At 35.8% G+C, this 5874-nt stretch overlaps 2 long non-coding RNA genes across 2 annotated transcripts in view; both read left to right on the top strand.

The window, feature by feature from the left end:
• Nucleotides 1–5874, top strand: part of LOC113471908 — a 13414-nt gene that overhangs the window by 1239 nt on the left and 6301 nt on the right. The window lies entirely within an intron of this gene.
• Nucleotides 1093–3361, top strand: LOC113471909. The gene is made up of 2 exons (XR_003394432.1): nt 1093–1503; nt 2938–3361. It is a non-coding gene; the product is annotated as an uncharacterized LOC113471909 (long non-coding RNA).

The raw sequence follows: 5874 nt of genomic DNA, 5'->3' as shown, positions 1-5874 counted from the left end.
TTCTCGGAACGGCTGGCTTTCTTCTATCCTGTCTTCCTTTTCTCTTCGATTTCGGGACGATAAGACCATAGCAGTTACGGTTCCCTCTGTCAAACCTCTTTAAAAAAAAAGTCCCATACAGATAGTGTTCATTCATCCTCTCTTCGGTTTCGGGATGGTAAGACCTCCTTTGTTACGGTTGGTCCCCTTTATCAAAATTCTTTTTTAAAAGTACCTATTTAAGTGAAATTTGGAGAAAGAAGTAGAAAAAAAGAGGAAAATGAAAAACGTAAGCCGTAGGTAACGCCAAAAAAACAGAATAGTCAAAATATCGCCGTGAAATGAATGACAAAACGCAACGTGCATTGCATTCCAGGAGGTAAAACCACAGTGGAGTTCAAGTTTTTTCTCTGTTGTGTTTACACATTTTCCATTTTTTCTCTGTGAGTAATCAACTGATGAGAAAAAAGAAAGCAGCCTGTTCAGTGAACCCGTCCCTATCCTATCCCACAGCAAAAAGCATAGGTCCTTCTCTTCTTCATCCAAAGTTTCAAAGTCCAGACTTGAAGAAAACTTCCGTCTGTCTGGAGTTACTGGAGTATTTATTTTCGGCTGTATTTTACGTTTTACCGATATTAAAAAGAAAACTATCTGTTAGTCGCTTTCCAATCTTTCCATAGATACTGTTCAAATTAAAGTCCAGCGAGTAATATCCCTACGTTTGGCGTTTGAAAGTTGTTTTGGTGCTATCTGTTTCAAATCCAAAGGCTGTACTCCCAGGATTTCTTTAGGAGACCAAAGTGAACTTTAAGGTGTAATAATTGATCATCTTGTTATCCTAATCAAGACATCATTGATGGTAGCAGAACTCAGGTAAGTTGCATACGACGTAGTAACTTCCAGAAATAATGAACTTCACAATCTAAAAATAAAGAAAAGAAAGATGGCCAGACTAGAGTTTGTATCTCTTGGTTACACTGTAAATAATCCATAATAATTAGAAGTTCACTGAACTTTGGAACTTCAGAACTCAGGTAAGTTGCATACGACGTAGTAACTTCCAGAAATAATGAACTTCACAATTCAAAGAAAAGAAAGATGGCCAGATGAGAGTGGATTCCACTAGAATGAGAATTAGTGGATACACTGAGGATTATCGTGACAAATGTGCAGTTACCCTTGTAAGGAAACAAATATTTATAAATAGTGAACATTTCTATCAAACTAAACTATTTAGTTCTAATGAGGAAATAGACCCTGGTTTATTCCCATATCTTGATTTGAAGATAACTTTTCCTTTATTATTATTAAAGAGTCAATTACACACAGTGGTTTACTAATTACTTTCCAGTACAATAAGTATTTACTTTGGTAAATAAGTATTTAATGCCGACCCTAATTAAATAGGAAAAAGGCTAGTAAGAAGAAGATTTACTTCAGTAAATTGAAAACTAAAGCACTGCGTGTAAAGGATTCTATAGATCGGTCTCACAAACGCACCTTTTAATCGTGGGTACACAACAGGTCTACCAGTCAGCGGGTTCCGGGTTCGATATCCTCTATGGACTCGAGTTCAGATGCTGGGGTTTCTACCAGTCAGCGGGTTCCGGGTTCGATATCCTCTATGGACTCGAGTTCAGATGCTGGGGTTTCAGTTTGGAAGAAAAGATGTCAGATTTTATAAATAGTGAACATTTCTATCAAACTAAACTATTTAGTTCTAATGAGGAAATAGACCCTGGTTTCTTCCCATATCTTGATTTGAAGATAACTTTTCCTTTATTATTATTAAAGAGTCAATTACACACAGTGGTTTACTAATTACTTTCCAGTACAATAAATATTTACTTTGGTAAATAAGTATTTAATGCCGACCCTAATTAAATAGGAAAAAGGCTAGTAAGAAGAAGATTTACTTCCCACTGATCACCCAAAAACTAATATGCAAAATGTCCTCAAAGTTCTGAATATGTGTGCCAAATTTCATCAAAATTATACTAACTATTTGAGAGTTACTTAACTTGCAAAATTGTAAAAGTAAAACCTAGAACTCACTTTGGGATGGAAGTGGGAGACTGGAAACTGTGTACCGGGTATGCTATGACACAGAATGTTATTATATCGGACGTGTTATTACACAGAATGTCTTTGTACCCGTCATGCTAAAGTATGGCCTCATACATTAATGTAAGAGAATCACTAAAAGGTGCGATTTATGAGAACGATCCATCATTCTAGACTATGTATTCTGGTTATAATTTTTCGTTTTTTGTTCTTTATTTTTTTCTATTGTCTCTTGTTTACTTTTTGACTATTGTGTGTGTTGTTGAAGATCCTTCTCGCATGAATATAAATCGGTGTTTACTACTTGCGTACTGCAGTACTACTTGCGTACTAAATTTTCAGGTAGACAGGTACTACTTGCGTACTAAAGATGTACTACTTGCGTACTAAAGATGTACTACTTGCGTACTGGAAAAACCAGGTAGACTGGGAAAAAATACCTCTTAAAATTTGGTCCCACAGAAAAAAAAAAACCCTTATTATATCCCACGAAATAACTCTAGAAGGCGAAAAGAACTTTCGCAAATGATCAATTTCCTTTGAATGATAGGGTTAGGTAGCACGCGAAAAGAACTTTCACAAATAATCAACTTTCTGGGAATGATAGGGTTAGGTAGCACGCGAAAAGAACTTTCACAAACACAAATGATCAACTTTCTGGGAATGATAAGGTTAGGTAGCACGCGAAAAGATACTCAGTGGTTTACTAATTACTTTCCAGTACAATAAGTATTTACTTTGGTAAATAAGTATTTAATGCCGACCCTAATTAAATAGGAAACAGGCTAGTAAGAAGAAGATTTACTTTAGTAAATTGAAAACTAAAGCACTGCGTGTAAAGGATTCTATAGATCGGTCTCACGAACGCACCTTTTAGTCGTGGGTACACAACAGGTCTACCAGTCAGCGGGTTCCGGGTTCGATATCCTCTATGGACTCGAGTTCAGATGCTGGGGTTTCAGTTTGGAAGAAAAGATGTCAGATTCGGGGTATGAACCTGGGGACAGGATGGAAGTGGGAGACTGGAAACTGTGTACCGGGTATGCTATGACACAGAATGTTATTATATCGGACGTGTTATTACACAGAATGTCTTTGTACCCGTCATGCTAAAGTATGGCCTCATACATTAATGTAAGAGAATCACTAAAAGGTGCGATTTATGAGAACGATCCATCATTCTAGACTATGTATTCTGGTTATAATTTTTCGTTTTTGGTTCTTTGTTTTTCTATTGTCTCTTGTTTACTTTTTGACTATTGTGTGTGTTGTTGAAGATCCTTCTCGCATGAATATAAATCGGTGTTTACTACTTGCGTTTGCTAAAAAAAAAAAAAAAAAAAAAAATGAATTTTAAAAGGAAAGGTTTTTACCCCCACTGAGGGAGAACAAGGAAATCGAGGCCTTGGAAGAGTGAATGATGAAAACCTAAAGATTTAAACTGTGAAAGTTCCTGGATGGAAATTAAATCGTGAAAATATTAAAGAACATAAATTCCAAGGAGCAAAATGAACTATCAAAATCTCGAGTCTTGAGGAAAGAAATATAGGAAAAACCTTCGAGAAAAATCAAATTGGATCCGCTTTTTCATGATTTATTAATTTATTTACGTACATGAATACGAGTAGATAGGAAAAAGATGGATGAATAATATTTTTTATGTAAAATGAAGAAAGAAGAAAAAATGTTGCGGAAAATTAACCAGCTCGGGAAATTAGGAACAGAAAGAATAAGGTGCCTTAGATATTTATTTTATATCATAATTAACACTTATCATAAACACAAACTGGTACTTAACTATAAGTACGTTTTGTTAGGTTAAAACATTTTACTTCTTATTCGTGATTTATTTAAGATTTCCTTTCCCACATTTCTTATACTGAAGCGTTAGGTAGTGAGAAATAGCTTAGTGATTTGTCCTTTCACTTATCACTTAGTCCTGACACATTTAGAGCTGACTTTGCCATCGGGTTACCAGTACATTAAAAATTTCATACCCTTTAATATATTTCAAGAAAGAAGAAAAAATGTTGCGGAAAATTAACCAGCTCGGGAAATTAGGAACAGAAAGAATAAGGTGCCTTAGATATGTATTTATTTTATATCATAATTAACACTTATCATAAACACAAACTGGTACTTAACTATAAGTACGTTTTGTTAGGTTAAAACATTTTACTTCTTATTCGTGATTTATTTAAGATTTCCTTTCCCACATTTCTTATACGGAAGCGTTAGGTAGTGAGAAATAGCTTAGTTGCCTTAGATATTTATTTTATATCATAATTAACACTTATCATAAACACAAACTGGTACTTAACTATAAGTACGTTTTGTTAGGTTAAAATATTTTACTTCTTATTCGTGATTTCTTTAAGATTTCCTTTTCTCCATTTCTTATACGGAAGCGTTAGGTAGTGAGAAATAGCTTAGTGATTTGTCCTCTCACTTATCACTTAGTCCTGACACATTTAGAGCTGACTTTGCCAACGGGTTACCAGTACATTAAAAATTTCATACCGTTTGACATATTTCCCTCTGTAACTGTTATTTCCTCTGTAACTACCTCTAGATAAACTGAACACTCCTACGGGAACTATCCCTTTGCAATAGGAAAATATTAGGAAGCTTTATTTAATCTGATGATCACGCTGGTCCTTGATCAAACTAAATTGGAAATAAATATTAATAAAAATAAAATCGGTACACAAGCATTATTTCCCTCATAGTATAATACAATGAAAAAAAAATCCTTCCTCTTTTCATACAACGTGCTCCTCCTAACTCCGCTCTTATCAACGATTGCATTTGTGACCTTAAAATTGAAGCAATGTACAATTGATTGCATATACATTCATAATCTCAAGTGGTCCGTGAGATTTTTGGTTTATCAATAGTGGTCCGCCAATTCTAAAAGGTTAAGAACCCCTGCTCTAGATAAACTGAACACTCCTACGGGAACTATCCCTTTGCAATAGGAAAATATTGGGAAGCTTTATTTAATCTGATGATCACGCTGGTCCTTGATCAAACTAAATTGGAAATAAATATAAAATCGGTACACAAGCATTATTTCCCTCATAGTATAATACAATAACTATTACGTGTGGGCCATAACAAACGAAGCGGGAGTCATGAATTATGACGTCATGGCCTACGGGAGCGTATGCCGTGACGTCAAACTTCACGATTTACCGGTATTTTCTAGATCGATTTATCTCGGTATCTAGAAGTCGTAGAAGAAAAAGAAAAATTCCGTTGGTCCTCATCTTTTCCTTCTCTATGACTTTGAAACATCACCCAAGTAAGCGCAACTGATCTATTGGCAGAAAAAGCCTGAGACTGAGGTCTATCAGACCGTCTGAGAAGCTTTTTGCGCCACATATGTGCCGAGGATTTCAGTCTGACAGATTGTCTGAGTGTAAATGGTTGACATTAATACCCTAATGGACAAAACTTGGGCCCAGACGGTTATCCTCGACTTTGCCAGGCCAATTCAGTTAGCATGGAGAGTAGAGCGTTTATCTTGTAAGCGTTATATAGCGGGCTCGATTCCCGCCCGTAGTCTAATACAGCCAGCCTAGTTAGCTTAGTTGGTAGTGCGTCTGCCTTGTAAGCGCTAGGCCGCGGGTTCGATTCCCGCCCGGGGCGGATTTTATCCTGATGGGATAATGTTCGTTCTCGGAACGGCTGGCTTTCTCCTATCCTGTCTTCCTTCTCTCCTCGATTTCGGGACGATAAGACCATAGCAGTTAAAGTTCCCTCTGTCAAACCTCTTAAAAAAAAAAAAAAAAAAAAAAAAAAAAAAAAAAAAAAAAAAAAACAAAAAAA

Source organism: Diaphorina citri, unplaced genomic scaffold, assembly GCF_000475195.1.
Source record: "Diaphorina citri unplaced genomic scaffold, Diaci psyllid genome assembly version 1.1 scaffold3256, whole genome shotgun sequence".
Lineage (NCBI taxonomy): Eukaryota > Metazoa > Arthropoda > Insecta > Hemiptera > Psyllidae > Diaphorina > Diaphorina citri.
The sequence above is the reverse complement of the archived record's forward strand: the minus strand, read 5'-3'. Positions and strand labels throughout refer to the sequence as shown.